The sequence below is a fragment of the Onychostoma macrolepis genome, chromosome 04 (genome assembly GCF_012432095.1).
Source record: "Onychostoma macrolepis isolate SWU-2019 chromosome 04, ASM1243209v1, whole genome shotgun sequence".
Lineage (NCBI taxonomy): Eukaryota > Metazoa > Chordata > Actinopteri > Cypriniformes > Cyprinidae > Onychostoma > Onychostoma macrolepis.
In genome coordinates this window covers 8,558,830-8,577,839 of record NC_081158.1, presented here as the reverse complement: position 1 = coordinate 8,577,839, position 19,010 = coordinate 8,558,830, and the positions used below count along the sequence as shown (strand labels likewise).

At 37.0% G+C, this 19,010-nt stretch overlaps 1 protein-coding gene and 1 long non-coding RNA gene across 8 annotated transcripts in view; one reads left to right on the top strand and one right to left on the bottom strand.

The window, feature by feature from the left end:
• Window positions 1-5,694: 5,694 nt before the first annotated feature.
• On the bottom strand, window positions 5,695-8,950 carry LOC131538848 (uncharacterized). Of its 3 annotated transcripts, none has more exons than XR_009270709.1 (3): window positions 6,734-8,950; window positions 6,019-6,639; window positions 5,695-5,922 (listed from the first exon to the last, which is right to left on the bottom strand). It is a non-coding gene; the product is annotated as an uncharacterized LOC131538848 (long non-coding RNA). The 3 variants fall into 3 exon arrangements; XR_009270708.1 differs by having other exon boundaries at window positions 5,695-6,320; window positions 6,477-6,639; XR_009270710.1 differs by having other exon boundaries at window positions 5,695-6,639; window positions 6,734-6,845; window positions 7,037-7,080.
• Window positions 8,951-11,888: 2,938 nt separating this feature from the next.
• Window positions 11,889-19,010, top strand: part of LOC131538715 (gastrula zinc finger protein XlCGF57.1-like) — a 28,600-nt gene continuing 21,478 nt past the window's right edge. For 3 of the 5 annotated variants that reach the window (XM_058772774.1, XM_058772773.1, XM_058772772.1), the window contains exons 1-3: window positions 11,889-11,903; window positions 12,820-12,893; window positions 13,527-13,635. The gene's annotated coding sequence lies outside the window, so the exon portion shown is untranslated. Of the gene's footprint in view, window positions 11,904-12,819; window positions 12,894-12,918; window positions 13,283-13,526; window positions 13,636-19,010 lie in introns of those variants that run through there. The other 2 variants (XM_058772775.1, XM_058772777.1) reach the window with 2 other exon arrangements.

Below are 19,010 nucleotides of genomic sequence, written 5' to 3'. Positions count from 1 at the left end.
CAGAGAGCTGAAACCATTCAGTCGTGCACAAGTTCAAGATCTTTTGTGATTCATAGTTTTCACATCTGAAAGAAAGGTGTACATACGTTTTCTGTACGTAGGTTCATTCTATGAATCACGTACGCATTGTTGAGAGATTATCGTAAAATCAAATTTAGGATGGTTTCTACACAGCATTTTATAAATGAGGCCCTATCATGATTGCATCACTGTGAAATTGAATGGTTAATTTAACGCTTTCCCCGCCAAACACAGAATTTTCTGCTATTCATGAGACAACGCTTCCATGCCAAACATGAGATTTTCCGTGTTTCCATGTTTTCACTGTTATACACTCGGGGACGCTATTACGCATCTCCTGAAACATAGACCAGGAAGACGCAGAAACGAGCGATCTCATATGCAAGTATATGCATATGAAAAATAATGCGATCATCCACACTAACTGCATATAAATGTAAACTGCCTAATGTTACAGAGTGAAATGTCAATCCAGGAAGTGGTAAAGGCCTGAGCAAGCTTTGGGAGTACTGATGGAAGCCATCTAGTGCATCTTTGCTTTGATAATAATATTACTAAATGTGATCCAGATGTAGTATTTGATAAAAATGCGATTTTCTCAGCTTTTAGCTCAAAATGTTGCTTTTAAGAAACCTACCTACATTCAAGTGTTGATTAAAAAAAAAAAAAAAAAGTGTTCTAGCTTCAAGCATTGTTTTTTAAAGTAGAGGGACTGATGGGTCCTGATGTATTGCATGTTCAGATATTCATATAACAAAATATTCTGGGGGCCAAACGCTGGCGGTGGCTAGAAAAAGTTAAATAACAAGTCAAAAATTTGGGATTAATAAGATTTTTTTCTGTTTTTAAAAGAAGTGTCTTATGCTTACCAAGGCTGCATTTATTTGATCAAAAATACGATAAAACAGTACTATTGTGAAAACAACATTTCAATTTATAATACTTGTATAATACAATTTTATGTGAATATATTAAAATGTAACTTATTTCTGTGATCAAAGCTGAATTGTAAGCATCATTACTCCAGACTTCACTGTCGCAAGATCCTACAAAAATTATTCTAATATGCTGATTTGCTGTGCAAGAAAAAGTTCTGATTATTATGAATTTAGAAAACATTTTTTACTTCATATTTTTTGTGGAAACCATAATGTCATTCAAAAGTATCTTTAAATTTTATATATACATACACGCAGTGCATTCAGAAAATATTCAGACCCCCTTCACTTTTTTTTCAAATATGTTGCAGTCTGATACTACTGTTGTTTAAATCCTCATAATGTTGTACCTCATAATGACAAAGTGAAAACAGAATTTTAGAAATGTCTGTAAATTTATTAAAAAGAAAAAACTGAAATATCACATTTACATAAGTATTCAGTATTCAACAACATTTAGCTCAGGTGCCTCCCATTTCTTTTGATCATTGCTGAGATGTGGCAACTGAACGGTGTCGGTGGAAACAGGAATAGATGGTACATTTGAACACAAAAAAAATTAAATGAATGAATGAAATTTATACGTGAGTGTGTGTGTGTAAAATACATGTGCGCGTACACTGCTGTTAAAATTTTTGGGATTACTAATGTTTTTTAAAGTAGTTTCGTATGCTTATCAAGGCTGCATTTATTGGATAAAAAATTCATAAAACAGAAAAAAATGTGAAATTGCAATTTAAAATGACTGTTTTCTATTTTAATATACTTTAAAATATTCATTAAAATAATTCAGAAATCATTGTAATATACTGATTTATTATTAATGTTTGTAAACCGTTTTTGCTGCTTAATAAATATAAATATATATATATATATATATATATATATATATATATATATATATTTTTTTTTTTTTTTTTTTTGGAACTTATATTTTAAAGTATAGTAAAATAGAAATTAAGTTGAAATTCTTACTGATCCCAAACCTTTGAACTGCAGTATAAAATACACACACACACATATATACACCGCTTGGTGTCATCATGTCATGATGCATATGTCATCATGGATGATTTTGAAAGTCAAATATTGGCCATTGTTAATGAAAAGGAAAAAGGAAATGATGATGATGTCGAAAGCTTCCTCAGCTGCATTTGACCAGCACTCTCCTGTATACCCAGGCAAACCAGAAGTCTGCTTCAAATAAAAATAATGCAGTTAATACATGAGGCAGAGTTCAGCCCTGGTAATTAAAGCACATGAACCTTAAAGAAATAATTCTCCCAAAAATGAAAATGTGCCAAAATTATACCTGCCCTGTGGCCACCCAAGATGCTGAGTAGTTTGTTTCTTCATTGGAACAGATTAAAAACAGTGATGTTTTTATCAGATGTTTGGATTCTCATTCTGACAGGACACATGCACTGCAGAGCATCCATTGATGATCAAGTTCTCCAAATCTGTTTCAATGAAGAAACAAACTACTCTGCATCTTGGGTGGCCAGAGGGCGAGTAAATTCAGCACGTTCATTTTTGGGTGAACTATTTCTGGGATGAAAATTAATTAACATTGCATAGAACTATGTTCACATGAGTTTGAAGATGTTTAATGTTTTTGCAGTGTTGTTTGTAAGTGCATTAAAGGAACAGTTTAACCCAAAATGAATATTATGTGATAATTTACTCATCTTCATGCCGTCACTTTGACTGTCTTTTTGCTTAGTATACTTTAACATTCTCTTTAAACCATCACAAAGCTTTATCAATGACAATGCAGTTCAAATGATTTGACTGAATTGGCTGGAGATTCTAAGTGTAAGCATACCATTCTACTGGAGACGTTCTTGGTTGCTGGAGACAGCTGTAAACATCTATGGAATAATTGACTCTTTATGTGACAATGAAATGGCTCTGAAAAGAGCCTTTTTATGGAGAGCCAGGCCATCTCAAACCTGGTTGTACTGCCAAGGAACTTCACCACACGGGGAGTTGAAGTATTCTCTATACTTCTCCCTCGTAGCCAGGACCTCTCGCGTGATGCAGTGTTGCTTCCCATCCTTCCAGCTGCATTCAGTGAAGCACCTGGGTCAGCGCATCCAGTGGTGGAAGGAGAATTCCGATGACCCCATCTTATGAAATTGTGGAGGATGGTGGTTGCTTGCACAATCTTTTCTGCATTACATGGGCTCAACTCAATCACTCTGTGGTAGACACGAAACCACCATCACTACTCCAATGTCTACCACTCTGAAGAGGTAGTTGGCATGCACCACTGCCAGAAGAACAATAGGGAATTGACCCTTGTAATTATAATAAAGGGACCCAGAATCAGCAGGAGCTTTAATTGTAACGTGCTTCCCATCAATTGCAACCAGGCAGTGTGGAAAAGCCCATTTAGTTGAGAACCCCTCAGCAATCTCCCTCCAATCTGATTCCCTCCAATCTGAAACACTCCCAAATGGCTGTGGCTACAGATGGAACTATTCCAACTACAGTGGATTTGCCAACCCTGAAGCTCTTGGATATTGTGTGGTAGGAGTCACCAGTTGCCAAAAACCTGAAATTAAAGAGGATTTTTGTAATATTAATAAATATTTGTTGATAAAAATTAACATCCAGAACATTAACATCCAGAAACTTAATGTTTTATCATAAACTTTACATATAATAATAGTATAATACTAGCACATATAATAATAGTAAAGATTTGGCAATTAAATGCTAAAAAAGAAATCAGGTGGCGTGGTAAATTAATCTGGCCTCAAATACAGATGTAACTTACAAAAGCAGTTTCTGTTGATATTACAGGGTTAAAAATGTCCAAGTATTTGCAGATATCATGACATTCAATATTCTGAGGTTAAAGTACTCACCGTAAACAGATTTCAAGATGTTCTGCAGGGCCTATTGCTTGACGCAGTGTGGTGTCTTGCTTCTCAATCAGCGGGGCGACCATCGTGAGCAAGCGATCAAATTCGGTGGTACTGAGCCAAAAATATTCCTTGTGGTGATCCTCATCCAGGCGAAGCTCTTGAATTAAGGAATGGAACGCTCCCTGTTCATTCCACGACTGGAGAATAGGGTGAACCCACAGCCTCGTCCTTTGCAGACGCTTTCGTCGCTGTCGCAACAAACACAGTACAAGCACATCGGAATCCATCTTCTTCTTCAAGCGTATTTGGCGGATTCGAAATCCATGTGGTTGTGTTCATATGACATCATATCCTGCTCCCCGACCATATTTGCAGCGGCATCCGAAAAATATTTGCATGCTAAAAGTCTAGTGTGACCGTGCCTTCACAGCGTTCGCATTGTAGGCTACTCTCTCCCAGTTTCAGGAAATAGTCCTCCGTAAAATGCGCTGCACACACTCGAATATTTGCGGTGTACTGTTCTGGAACAGTGTTGCAAATATAACTTAACCACTGATTTCTAGTCATGTACTCATTTGGAAGGCCAAACAAAGTACTTAAGCTTTCACAACGAAACACACAGGGTCTCCACGACATGGTGGTGGCAACAACAATACTACAGCAAGAATAAAAGTTACACCTTCTTTCATTGCGTATAGGTTTGGGCGGTGTTATGCAAATCTTCCCACACTGTGACGTAGACATGTGGGGGTGTGTTTGAATGAGCCGTTTTAGGAAGGCGTGGCAGAGTCTTTACTTTTATAAAGAATATCTCTTTGGGTTTGAGACTTTAAGCTTTGCAACTTTACAGATCTTATCTATGCATGAACAGCTTGTAGCACTCCAAAGACAAAGGAAAACATGAAATCGCATCATATGACCCCTTTAAGTTATACAAAAGTCTTTCTGACAAACTAAATACTATCTCCATTACGAATAATGATAAACTTTAGGGCTGCAACTATTGATTATTTTGCTAGTCGAATAATCTGTTGATATGACGTAGTTTTATAATTATTGCAGCCCTATTCAACTTTACACAAGAATAACAGGTAACATTTTACTTGAAGTTCAATACACTTTAGCTCAGTTGTCATTTTTAATGCAAAGATGACATTGTTTGAGATGTCTTTATGACAACTTGACATTACCAAGACGATATAACCTGTCATAAATCTGTCATAAACATGACATAGCAGATTAATTATCAAACTCAAGAAACAACTTACTTTATGGGTTAACATTACATTAAACTGTCATGTGGTTGGTTTTGACATTAGCTGTCATGAGGCCATTATAATTGTGTCATGAATATTTTTCTAACCACTGTTATTCAGTGGTACAAATTGAATGTAATTAAGTGTTAATACTCTGTCAAATTGTTTTATGACAGCGTCATGAATATTTTTCTTATTTTTCATTTTTTGACAATGAGGTTGTCATAAAAACAATTAGATTTAAATGATTTGGAAAGGCACCTCGGTATTGTCCCATTCATCCTCTCAACAAGCCCATTCATCTGTGGATGGTAGGTGCTCACCGGGTCCTTTCAATGTTGAGCACCTTGCATATGTGTCTGTTGAGCTACAAATATAAAATAGTCTAAGTAAACAGGGAAAAGATGAAAGGGGATGATACACACAAGAGCAGAAGTTAAAAACAACACAACTTACCTTGTTGCCAAACTGTCCCCTGATCTGTGAGAACTCTTTTCGGTGCCTTAAACTGGTGGACAAATTTTAATTTCAATTTCAATTTCAATCTGTGACCTCTCTGGCAGATTGAGATTATAAAGGAAAGGCCTGTGGCCACTTTATCACGTCATCAATTACAGTACGGACTGCCATTGTCTGTCATTGTTAGTTTGCCAATGAGGTCCATTTCAACACACTCAAATGACTGTTTAACCTGGCAAGTGTCTTCTTTGCTTTTGCTGGTGGATCTTTTCAGATACGAAAGATCTTTTTTTAGATCTTTTGTATGTGAAATCATCCACGACCTGCGCTTCAGTGTTTCACCCACACAACACATCACACCCTTCACTCCACGGCCTGTAGAGAGAGAGAGAAAACAAATATTGCAATTGAACAAACATTTAAAACTTGAGGGATGCAACAAATATGACTAAAAATATGAAAAATACCCACCTACTGGTTCAGGAACATTAGACAGTATCACAGCTTTCTTGCTATTTTTCGCTATTTTATTTTTAATTTTTTTAAGTATTTAAGTTCCCACAAGGTTTTGTGAGACTATGTTGGGTGGACCTCTGTCCCTATAGGTGGGTTTGGAAGTGAAAAGACCGAATAAATTGTACTGAACAATGACGTGACGCGATCAAAGTGGTAAGCTGATATGAATTATTTCAGATGACTCTGCTTCATTTGTGTCCATGATGATTTGTTTCCTCTCTTTTGAAGCTCTTTTTTTAACACTGAATTTATCGAATCTGGAAAAAGTTCAAATATGTAAGAATATAATACATTGAAACAGCTGTTAAACAGAAAAAAATCCTAATGGTATGTTGTATTCTATAAGGGAGAATTCTCTGTAAAACCACTTTGAAATTATATTTATAATGAAAAAATTATATCCTAAATCTTACCTCCATAGTTTTGCAATTCTTTTGTGGATTGCCATGCTAACAATGAATTGCTCAGTTCGTAACAGCAAGAGGTACATTCTCAGACAAATCTTCCACCTGCCAAACCAGACGATGTGGCCCCTTCTCTTTCTTTTTTTTTTCTTCTTTTTTTTAATCATCAGACCTACAGTTAAAAGCAAACACTTAAAGATAAGAAACTTTGGTAATAATCTTCTGTTCTGTGAAAGCAATCAAAACATACAGTATCTTATTCTTACCAAGCAACAAATGATGTCCGTGTTTCTCTCTTGTGGTCAGCTTTGTTGGTGACGAAGCCAGATACATGTGTTTTTGAAAACTTCAGGACTTTAAAACAAGCTGGGAGCCATTCTTTGAAAAAAAAAAAAAAAGTATATGTGTTATGTACTGTATATGTTTATGATGTATATATACACACACATATATTAAAGCTAACTGTAATTATATTGTGTGACTAGATGGGAGTAGGGAGAAGACTGCATTTTAATAGTTTTGAATCTGAATTAGAAACTGAACTTGATTTCATAGTGTTCTACGCTCACCTAGAGTAGTTTTGGTCTGGTCTGCCATAATGCACACATGAGACCTGAACAATAACAAGAATAATATCTATATTATTAATAACTGAAAAAAGATGCCACAGCATATTTACATTTACATTTATTCATTTTGCAGACGCTTTTATCCAAAGCGACTTACAATTGGGGAATACATAAGCGATTCATCTTGAAGAGGCAATCAGACAGACGAAGTGCTCGTACCTCAATCTTGTTTTCTGTTTGAAATAAGATTAATTTTCTTACCCCTTTGGCAGATTATTTTGTTTGTTCTAAGCAAAAACTCACTTAATTTTGACAATAATTTTTACTGGTCTAGAAAATCCTTCTTGATTTAAGAATTTTTAGATATTTTGGCTGGAAACAAGACAAAAAATCTAAGTAAGAAAAGCATTTTTTGCAGTGAGCTGAGGTGCAAATTATTATAATTACCAGTAAGTGCAATCAAAATTATAAACCTCAACGAAAATGCAGAATAGAAATAGGTAGGAAACAAAGTATTCCTTCCTAGCAGCAAGTAAATCATTTAAACAGATCCACGAACAAGTATTGCAACACTTACAGCATATCCTGTACATATCATTTATGTGCATTTCAGGTGACTCTTCAATAATTCAATTTATAAAAGGTCTATTTATTAACAATTATAAATGAGACACCAAGCACGCACACACACAACCTGAGACACCAAGCAAGCGCGCACACACACACACACACACACACACCCACACAACCTGAGACACCGAGCACACACACACAACCTGAGACACCAAGCAAGCACGCACGCACACACACACACACACACACACACACACACACACACACACAACCTGAGACACCAAGCACACACACACACACAACCTGAGACACCAAGCACACACACACACAACCTGAGACACCAAGCACACACACACACACACACAACCTGAGACACCAAGCTGAATTCTTAAACTGCGCATGCTCCTTGACCTAGCAAACAAACCACGCCCGCTTAATGACGTCAGACCCGAAACACCAAGTATTTAGGCTGTATCCGAAATCGCCCCCTATTCCCTCAAATAGGGCACTATTTGAGTGGACAGCCATTTTTAGTGGTGTCCGTAACCATAGTGGACGTTCTCGAGTGCACACATTCAATCCCACAATGCACTGCAAAAATGAGTGTACAACCGATGTATACTCAACGGCTAGAGATAACCCATAATGCACTGTGAGTCGCACACCGAGTGAATTCCTGAATCTCGCCAGAAAATGGCGCCTGTAGCTGAATCATCCATTCATTTTAAAAACGCTCGTCCACGGTGTAATACAACACGGGTACAAATGAATTGTAAATTGATTATTAAATTGTTTAACTATGGTTTATACATAATTTCCGTGAGTTCAAAATAAATCCTTTATTCTTACTACTGGAGCTGCCCGTTTCAAATGATTATTAAACAGCAAGCAAAGCGGCAGTCATTCCGGTGCACTCAGTGTCCGAATTCACTCACTCGTTTTCATTCACTCCTTCAAGTGAATTGTATGAGTGGACTAATGTAGGGAATAGTGAATGAGGGTATAGGGGCGATTTCAGATACAGCCACAGTTAGTGTTGTCACGGTACCAAAATTTCTGTATTCGGTACCAATACCAGTGAAAATCCACGGTTCTCGGTACCAATTTTGGTACCAAAGCAATACACAAAAACATGCTAATTAAAAAACACTATTTCACACTATAAGTCAAACAAAAATAAAATGTACAAAAATCAATGCCATTCTTTATGCTTATTTAAAATTGTGTTTCAAGTTTTTCCACAAGTAATAAAAGTATGGAAAACTGTAAACAAGATTCACCCAAATTTAATTTGTCTTTTAATTAATGAAATTTAAACATTTTATTTTTTGGTGGGCCTAAATAAAGGGGGTTCACTATTAAAATTAAAATATGGAAGAAATATTGTGTAATTATTTATTTTAAAAAAACAGTAGTAGTACGACATACATTCTACTAAACAGTAGCCTAATATATTTCTGGCACAATGTCTAAAACGAACTTTTATTTTGACGGGTTGCCGTGAATACCTTTACCTTTTTGTGTGTATATGATATGACGCTGGTTTTAGTAAAATGAAACGGTAAAATGCTCGTGAAGTGACTCTCAGAGCAGTTCTGGAGATGTTGTTTATGTATTTATGTCCTCATTTAGATGGCAGACGCTGAAATCACCACGACAGCATATGTAACAAAACCGCACGTCTCTGCCATTCATTCATTCACACTGTGGGATTCATATTTGAATCGACTTTTGCGGCTTAATATTTACAGATACTAGTCCATATCGCGATTTGATTTAAGTGTAATGACCTACTTTGACAAATTTCATGACATTCCGTGTTAAACTGTAAATTCCGTTTTTAAACTAGGTTCCGAGATTCCGTCCGCGTTTTCTGCATCGCGGAAATCATCGGGCCGTACGCGTCAAGAACCGGGTTGACCGGCTACTCGGTACCACCGGTACTTAAAAAAACCTGGTACCGTGACGTTTTCATTTTTTTAGTACCGACTTGGTACCGAAGTACCGGGTCTTTTGACAACACTAGCCACAGTCTATGCCATTTGTGAGAGGAGTGCTGCTTGTGTACAGCGTTACCAGGGAAACCTCTATCTCTCCCGCTTCAACAGCGCCTCCTGCTGGCAGAGAATTTGCATATATATGCCGCCACAAATAGTGTAACTCTGTGGGACTACGGTATAAATAAATTCAACTCTATAACAGTTTCACTGCGATTCATGTTATAATGTTAGAATTAAAGAACAATAAACATAATGCATATTACCGTTGCACTTATCTGTACATAGTAAATGCAGTTATTTTTAAGCGGTTGTTGACATCCTATCTAAAACGTGATTTAGCCAAAAAAACAACAACAACAACAATAACGTTACCACTTTGCATATGTCTTACAATATCTGTGCGTGCAAAGGTTCTGCGTGATCCGCTTGTTCAATATTCTCGGGGTCTGAATTGGTATGGCAATATTGACGAACTTGCTGCTTTGGCAAGGGGCGGAGCAATACTGAAACACCGTCTAAGCCAGGGGTGGGCAATTAATTTCCCCAAGGGGCCACATTAGAAACCGGGGCGGTTTTTGAGGGCCGGACCAATACACTTAACTCAGTTTTTCCCAATATATATATCTCTTCATAAAAAGCAATAAATGAGAGATTACAATGAGACACAATTATATCCCTATTTAATAAACATTCATAAAAACAGTTTGGTAATGTGCTTTTTTTCTTCTTTTTTTTAAAGTTTCAATTACTAGCAACTTTATACACAAAAATGCAAATACATGTATTTCAAAGACCAGCATCACAAACATCAACGTCATATAAAAAAGCAATAAATGCCCCAGTGTTTGTGTGATTGTTTTCCCTGAGTTTTTTTTTTTTTCAGTAAGAGAGTTCTAGCCAGTGTTGGGCTTGAACAAGTGCACTGAAGTCAATTTTAAATTTCAAAAACTGTCAACTTATACAAAAATGCAAGTACATGTGTTTTAAAGACCAGCATCACAACATGAACTTTATATAAAACATTTGTTTGATTGTTTTACCCGAGTTCATTTTTTGTGTTCAGTGAGAGAAATTGAACAAGTGCACTTAAGTCAGGTTGAATATCTGAGGTGGATATGCGAAGGACAGCACACAAGTGATCATCACTGAGAGAGGATCTGTTTCTGGATTTGTTCAATTTCATCACTGAGAATGTTTGTTCACAAATGTAGGTTGATCCAAAGAGAACCAACATCCTCTGTGCATGCCTCCTAATGTGTGGAAAGTTTCCCTCTTTGAGAGAGGAACAAAAATGCAGCGGTGATAGTAGTTTATCAGACTGCAGGTCAATGAGTTCAAGCTGAATGTCAATGGGTGCATTGTCCACACAGCAAGTGAAGGGAGAAGAAATAATGTGCATTTCAATCTCAATTGTTTTGAAGTCTTCAAATCGCCTTGAAAACTGCCCGCTCTGCATCCGTCAAATTCTTGTATTTCTCTGCATGTTTAGTCTCGTAATGGCGATTCAAATTGTAATCCTTAAACACAGCTATCTGTTTTCCACAAACTAAGCAGAACGCCTTACCTTTGACTTCAGTAAAGTCAAAATACTTTGAAGTCCATGTCTTGTTAAAAACTCTACATTCTGTATCAATTTTTCTTTTTTTAATGTTGGCTAACATATTTAAGGGCTAACGGCGAACTCTTTAAAGCTGTCCTACGTGATCGCGAACACATTTGAGTGAGGGTGCATATACGGTCACACGCACGGACGTATGTAAATAAAACAAAATACGCTTGCCTTCAAAATAAAAGCAGTGCGGTTGCGTGTTTATAGGTTATTTATGTCATGTTGCGGACAAATAGCAAAATAATGTAGATTTCCGTTGACTCTTTTATCAGACCTGGGCATTGCACGGCCCCGTTTGTGTTTGAATTTCAATTAACCAATTACTTCACACGGGCGGTCAAGAATATCCAAAGGGTTCGGATATGGCCCGGGGGCCGTAAAATGCCCAGGTCTGGTCTAAACTGTTCGCCAATCACAACGCACTGGGACAGCTAACCAATCACAACACATTTAGTTTTTCCGGAAGGCGGGCCTTCATCAAACCCGGAACTAATCGAGCCGTTTGTGTCAGGCTGGGGAGAAAGGTATTTTCATTTCGGTGCATGCCTACTGAATTGACTTTTGCTTGTATCTCCAAACCTCATTCCTAAAAAAACACGATCTCAGATCCAAGAGCCTTGCATCGGTGTCATCTTCACATTTACAGCGTCTCACAGGAAAGTAAGACAGTGTTACTGTTCTGCAGGTAAATACGACAGTGTTTCCCTTCACTGCTGATTTTGCGGAGACAAAATGTACAATTCTGGCCAGTTGACATCTGTTTGTAATGTACATGTTTAACAACCTAACAGCTGCAGTTTAGGAAATATCATTATGGATGTAAGTGATTTGTGGACTTCCAGCATGTACGTTAGACCTCTGATAGAACTTCACTAAAATAACACTAATATAACATAGTGTGTGTATATATACAGTATATATATATATATATATATATATATATATATATATATATTATATATTTTTTTTTTCTTGGTAGTTTCTAATAAACTGGTTTTTGCATGGTATTTATTAACTGAACTGTTCACTCTTAATAAAGGTATTTGAGGAGTAGCAACTGAATATATTGTCATATTTTTGCTGTTAGAACAACTGAAAATTTAACACTGAAATCAATTTGATCAAAGACTAACCATATTATCTTTTCCATTCAAGACAGATTTGTTCATTTTCAGTGTGTATCTGTTATTCATAGTTAATGAGACTTATATAATCACATTTTAGCACAGATTATGTACTTCCATTTTTAATAAAGATAACCTGGCAGAATTTAAATTTTTAAATTATTTAAACATTTTAATCAAAGATTTCTATTCAGATTCAGTATCAACTATTTTCAACTGTATCTTCTATTAAAGGATTACATTTACGGTAGTAATTGTAATCCTTTAATATAATGCATTTCAACTAAATGAAGCTGAAATTTGATTTATTTCCTTTCTGGAGAGAAACTGAGATGAAATAAGAAACATTGACATGAGAAGTGAGCTTCAATTAATAAATTAAATAGTTCAATCTTTTTGCTAGCTCTGGAATTAATCATTTCATTAAACCTGTGCTGTTTTATATCTGTTTTCTGATGTAAAATAATATGATTTCAGCACAAAGACTTTTATTTTGGTGTGGTGATGTGATGTGACGTCATCAGGCCGCGACGCGCTCCCGCTGAAGAAAGGTGAGTGATTAAAGTGTTTCAAACAACTAAACTCGTTTAGAGAATTGTATATAAAACGGTTAACGTAATTATTAACCAGTGTAACATTGTGATGCTTTATCTAGTGACATGAAGAGTATTTTATGCGCGTGTAGCGCTCCCGCACGAGTAACAGAAACGGCGCGTCTCATTTTGCTCCCTATTTAGTGAATCAGTTTCATTTAAACACAGTTCAGTCGCCGGAAAGTACTGATGGAGAAACGGAGCATTTATTAAACTCTGAGTCAACGACAACAACAAACACAAACTTGTGTAATGACAACTTTTACAAACAAACTGCAAATGTTTTCATGAAAGTGGAGTCTATTAAAGTGAATCATTACCAGATGTAATTCATAACTGAATATAATGTATGTATAATTTGTGTTTGTACTTCTAGTTGTAATTTGTGTCCTTTTATTAATTTTGAATGCTAGGGTTTTTTTTAAACTCATTATTAGCTCTCACACTGACTGGCTCCCTTATCAGTGTGCTGACTACTGAACTAGGGAGCTTATTGAGACGCACCCAGAGATTTAGTGCATTTCTTTCTGCATTTGAAAATGCAGTTTGTATTTAATTTATTTATTTTTGTTAATTCTCTTAAAAACGCAGATAAATTCACCTGAGATCCAGGTGAGAGACTATTATAAAGAGGAGAGTGAAGACTTGAAGATTGAAGAAACATTCAGAGTCAAACATGAAGATACTGACGAACAAACAGGTTGGTTTTCATTCTCAAAGCTAAACACAGTCTTCTGATCCTTATTAAAATGTCCCACAGAATACAGAAAAATCTAGTGTTGCTTTTTTCAGTTATTAAAGGGAACCTATTATGCGCCTTTTACAAGATGTAATGTTGGTCTTAGGTGTCCCCAGAATGTGTCTGTGAAGTTTCAGCCCAAAATACCCCACAGATAATGTATTATAACATCTGGAAAATGTCATTTTTGGGATGTTTCTAAAAAAAGAGCTATTTTGGTGTGTATCACCACGTTCAGGGACTGCGAGCTGCATTACATGCAAGGCTGAAATGTTGCCTATCGTGAAAAGTGTATGAACGGTGGTGATATCAGCGTATTTAAGAAGAATAGTGTTAACAAGCAGCACTACACACCCACATGAAAACAGCAGCGCAATCAGTGTTTATCAAAGCAAAGGCAACATATATGAATTCCATGAGCGGAGGATGGGAGCGCATGAGTTTAATTCTGATCATGGCTTGTTTTGAAAAATTAAGACTACACATGTTATCCTAGGATTATAGGAATCTGTAAGGATTTTCAAAATTTGTCTCAGATGGCCAAAATCGCACAGTGTGAGCTAGGGCTGCTCGATTATGACAAAAATCATTATTACGATTATTTTGGTCAATATTGTAATCACGATTATTTAAAACCATTATTAGTGGGCCATATAACCAATTTTTTTATGCAAGTCTAAAGTGTTCAGTTAACAGCCTATAGAAATTGGATAATCAAATGTAAAAAACACTTCCTTTGTTTCTTATTAAAGCTACAAAAGACCTTCTGTGAAGAGCAGTGAGTGATTTTGTCTGTCTTTTGATTAATATTAAGCACACAGTCGCAGCAAGAATATAGCCCACTGTCACATTAAGAGCCGCACGGATCCAATTTACTGTTACACACGTATTTTCATTCACATCTGTTTACATTCATTTATTACATAACCGACGACGGTTTGTGTGAATAATCACTAAGCGCCGCATTTTGACACATTTTTGTGTGTGTTTGACTGTTTAGGCACTAAAAGATGATTTAACATGTTCGTGTTCTGCTCCGTCTCTGAGCGCAAGCCTCCTGAGAAAGCGCAAGTTCTCTTTCGTGCTTTTAAAAACATTAATAAATCTAATCAATTTTAATAACTCAAGCACATCCCATTTTGCAAAAGTCATGTTACATGATATTGCTGATTTACACATGGAAATGGGCTTTTATGGAGGAGTGAAAGCGCACTGCTGGAAAGGGGGTGAATGGGGCGCAATAATCGTCTTATCTCGATTATTATATTTTCATAATCGTTGGAGGCCGAAATCGATTAATTGCACAGCCCCTATAGTGTGAGCTGGGCTTAATATGAGCCAAAAAAAAAAGCATAAAATCACTGGATTGAATAATGTCTATGGCTTTAATAGGACGACATTTCTTACTTGAATGCTGATTTTAAATCCTCTAGTGCAGCGGTTTTCAATTCAGTCCTCGCGCCTCCCGCTCTGCATATTTTCTATGAACACTAGACAAGCATGGCATTCATGTTGAGGCATCATGCCAAATGCCACTCTTAACCAAGAAGAATGTGAAAGGCTGACTAGAATATGCTCAAATTAATCATTCTGTGTAGACTTGTGGAGCTCTGGAATAATATTTATGCAGTGATGTGACCAAACTGGAAACTTTTGGACCCGCTGATCAGCAGTATGTCTGGTGCAAAAAGGCAAAGCAGGAAAACACCATCACCATGATCAAACTGAATCTGATTGGCTGACGAACGTTCCAAGGTGTGCAATTACTTTCAGGGAAACGCACGGCGAACGTAGTTCCAGGCAGGTTTTGACCGCATTACATGACCATATCACTTCGCCAAATGATTTGAGTTATTTCAAAGGTTCTTACAGCCTAAAACAGCAAAAGAACCGAAACCCACAACGACACTGGCCAAACAAATAAATATAGTAGTAAACGATAGGATAAAAACGACAGATCATGTCCATGTTTTTGCCACAATTATGTTTTATGTACAGAAAACACATACTCTATCTCTCTCCGAATTAGACTGCTATCAACGGCTCAAGCCTCCGTTACTAGGTTTAAAATGACGTTTTGGATTTAGCAACGGAGGCGTTGGATGAGATATGGAAGAAATTTAAGTATTAAAAAAAACAGACAAATGCCTTGAAATATATCATCTGATCGATGTCTTGAGGTGTGGTAATTGTAGCATAAGTGGAATAATTGACTTCGGGCCGCATTACCAACTTGGGTGTGCATTATTTTCTAAGAATTCAACAGCCCATCGTCAATTATTGTAGCTGTTGTTATATTAATTTATCATTTCTAGGATTCATCGGGAAAACACTTTTAAAATGCACCTACTATGAAAAGCAATAAAACAGCATTATAAAATAAAAAAAGTGTGCTTTGATTTTTGAATGGCGAAAACGTGCTCACCCACAGACATTCAAAGGTTTATTTTGAGGTATTAGCAAAACAATAAAGCTACTGCTTTTCACGGAACTTGCGTAATTACCCATCATACATTGTGAAATAGCCTGGTGCGTTGGTCCGTTGCATTGGATTGCTTTCTCACTACAACCAAACTGCTCCAGAGTTCACTTTCAATCGAGCCGAGACCACCTCTTTCAGGCGGTCTCGGACCGATTGTTTTGGGGTGGATCTGAGCGCGATTGCCATGTTCACATATGCCAAAACGAACCGAGCTAAGGGGGGAAAGTGCTGTGACAAGTCTCAGTTAGCCTAACACAGTACATGTAGCAAGTTTTTTTCTTTTCTGTAATAAATAAAATTAAAACATAGAATAGAACAAGAACAAAAAAGTTATTTGTGGAAATGAAATTGTTAGTGATTTTTTTGCCTCTTTGGGATGGCACAATAATGGGCCGTTGACTTGCAGAACGCAAACTTCTAGAGGGCACATAAGTCTGAAGTAATGAATTTAAGTAAAGGGGGTGCAGAGCCAGTAATGGTTTTGTAGGCAAACATTAATGCCTTGAATTTTATGCGAGCAGCTATTGGTAGCCAGTGCAAATTGATAAACAGAGCTGTGACGTGCATTCTTTTCGGTTCATTAAAAATTAATCTTGCTGCCGCATTCTGGATTGATTGTAAAAGTTTGATAGAACTGGCTGGAAGACCTGCCAAGAGAGCATTACAATACTCCAGCATGGACAGAACAAGAGTTTTTGACGCATGTCCCGAAAGAAAGGCCCTGACCTTCTTGATATTGAATAAAGCAAATCTGCAGGACCAGGAAGTTTTAGCAGTGTGATCTGAGAAAGTCATCTGATCATCAATAATAACAGAGGTCTGCATTCCCGTGGGACTGATCAGATTTCTTGAGATGTGGGATTAAATTTCCGAATAAAATGCGTCAGCAGTCGGTAACTCTGCTTTACTTATTTTTATTGACCAACACTACAGCCTGCCCTCAGAATGCATATCTGCGTGCGTCCACCCCAGAGAGGGTTAAGGAGCATGGCACTGGGTTCTTGGCATGGAGAATCAAAATGAAAAGAACATTCAACACCATCATTTGTCAGCAATTGATTGGAAAGCTGAGCCTGAAGACCTCCCTCAACTGAGCAGCTCAAGCTTCATCACGCTTTGTGAAATACAGACTGAACGGCAGCTCAAAACAACCAACCGCTGTATGAGAATATAATACGCAAACTACAGCTCTCAGCTGGATAAATAATTGTGCGTGTATCCATTATTATTCATGTACAGCGAGTGTTTTATAACGGATCCTCGCCGAAGAAGCGTTTTGGCAAAGTTTGTGAGAATCAGCGGTCAGAGGTTCATGTCACGATTGCTTGTTCTGACAGAGGAACTGTTCACTGATGACATCGAGCCACCTTCAGATCACTGCGTTTCGACACATTCAGAATCGCTGCCTCCAAATTTGCTTAATTATACTATGCCCTAAAAGTATGTACTCCTTTTTGTGAAGAAAAAGTACATAATTTTGAGTTTAGCCGATTTTACCAGTCCTCTTACGATTGTTTTGCGAGCTTTGGCATACTCTTTTCAACATACTATGATTTGGAACATACTAATTCTATTTTCGAATATTGTTTAGAATGGATAGCATGCGAATTGAGACGCAGCAAATCTTTTAATTTTTCATTTGTATTTTAGTGATTCTGAATGGATCCGTATAGTAGTTTATTTGCAGTCCTTTGGCATCTCCCTGTGGTTTTGCAGGTTGATTTGTGCTTATTTGTTAAAGTTATTGTATAATTAAGCTTTACTTACTTTTAAGTAGGCCTAGAATATCTGCAGTGACATTTTTGCAAAAAAAGAACACTGAATGTTTAAATAATTTAGTGAATTTGTTTTGTTTAAAAATATTACATGGAATTGAAAAGTAATAACAAGAATACCAAGGTTTTTGTGAAAAGAAAAGGTTGGGTCCTTGTAGTATTGATGAGGAGGAGGGCCTTGGACTAAAAACGATTGAGAACCACTCTCCTAGAGAAATGCTGTTTCGTTTCGCTGTGTACCATTGGTGGGAATTCCGGTTCTTCATTCATTTAGTAACACTTCTGGCCAAATTCAGTAATATTTCACTGTAATTATATTAAACCTTAACATTTACGTTAAGTAACATAAGTTTGATTTTAAAAAAACGTCAACTTATTGTGTAAAACCATCAAACACTATTACACTTGTGTATTTATCATTTTATTTATATTGAACGATCCAAAATAAAACACATCACAAAACAGAACCAACAAATAACAAGAAAAAAACATCAGCATCGTCTGTCGGTTTTTAGGGCAGATTGGCATTGAGAAACACTAAGTGTCTCAGCTTTGAGCTTCTGATCCGGTTTCTTCTTTCTGTTAAAATCTACCGTTTTTGAGAGAATTCTTTCTGAAGGGATGACTGATGTTGCTACAGTGCACAGTCTCTGTCAAGTGGTGGGTAAACTGAAGCCTTGGCCTCCTACCAGCTCAGCAGGTCTGCAGCTCTTTGGACAAGGGGCTCCTCAAGATAGGATCTTACTTCCAGTATAGCATCTGCTGTGGGATTTCTCTTTCATCAAACAGTAGACGTTTGTGGCTCCACTTCTAGTGTCCCTGCTCCTTCTTCTCCCTCCTGGCCTTCTGGTGATAGAGATGGCTGGCTGCTGGTGCTGCATTTTTCTGATGCTGTTGTTACTCTTCAACAGCTCTGTTGTCATTAAATGCCAACTTTTTGAACCTCGGGTCCAGTGCAGTGGTTTCTGAAAGAACAGCATTGTATTCCATTCTGTGGAACTTTCTTTCCATTGACACACAAAGGACAGTAACTAATTCTCTCACTTTCCCTCTGGTTAATGTTCCTCCTGTCTGGTGGT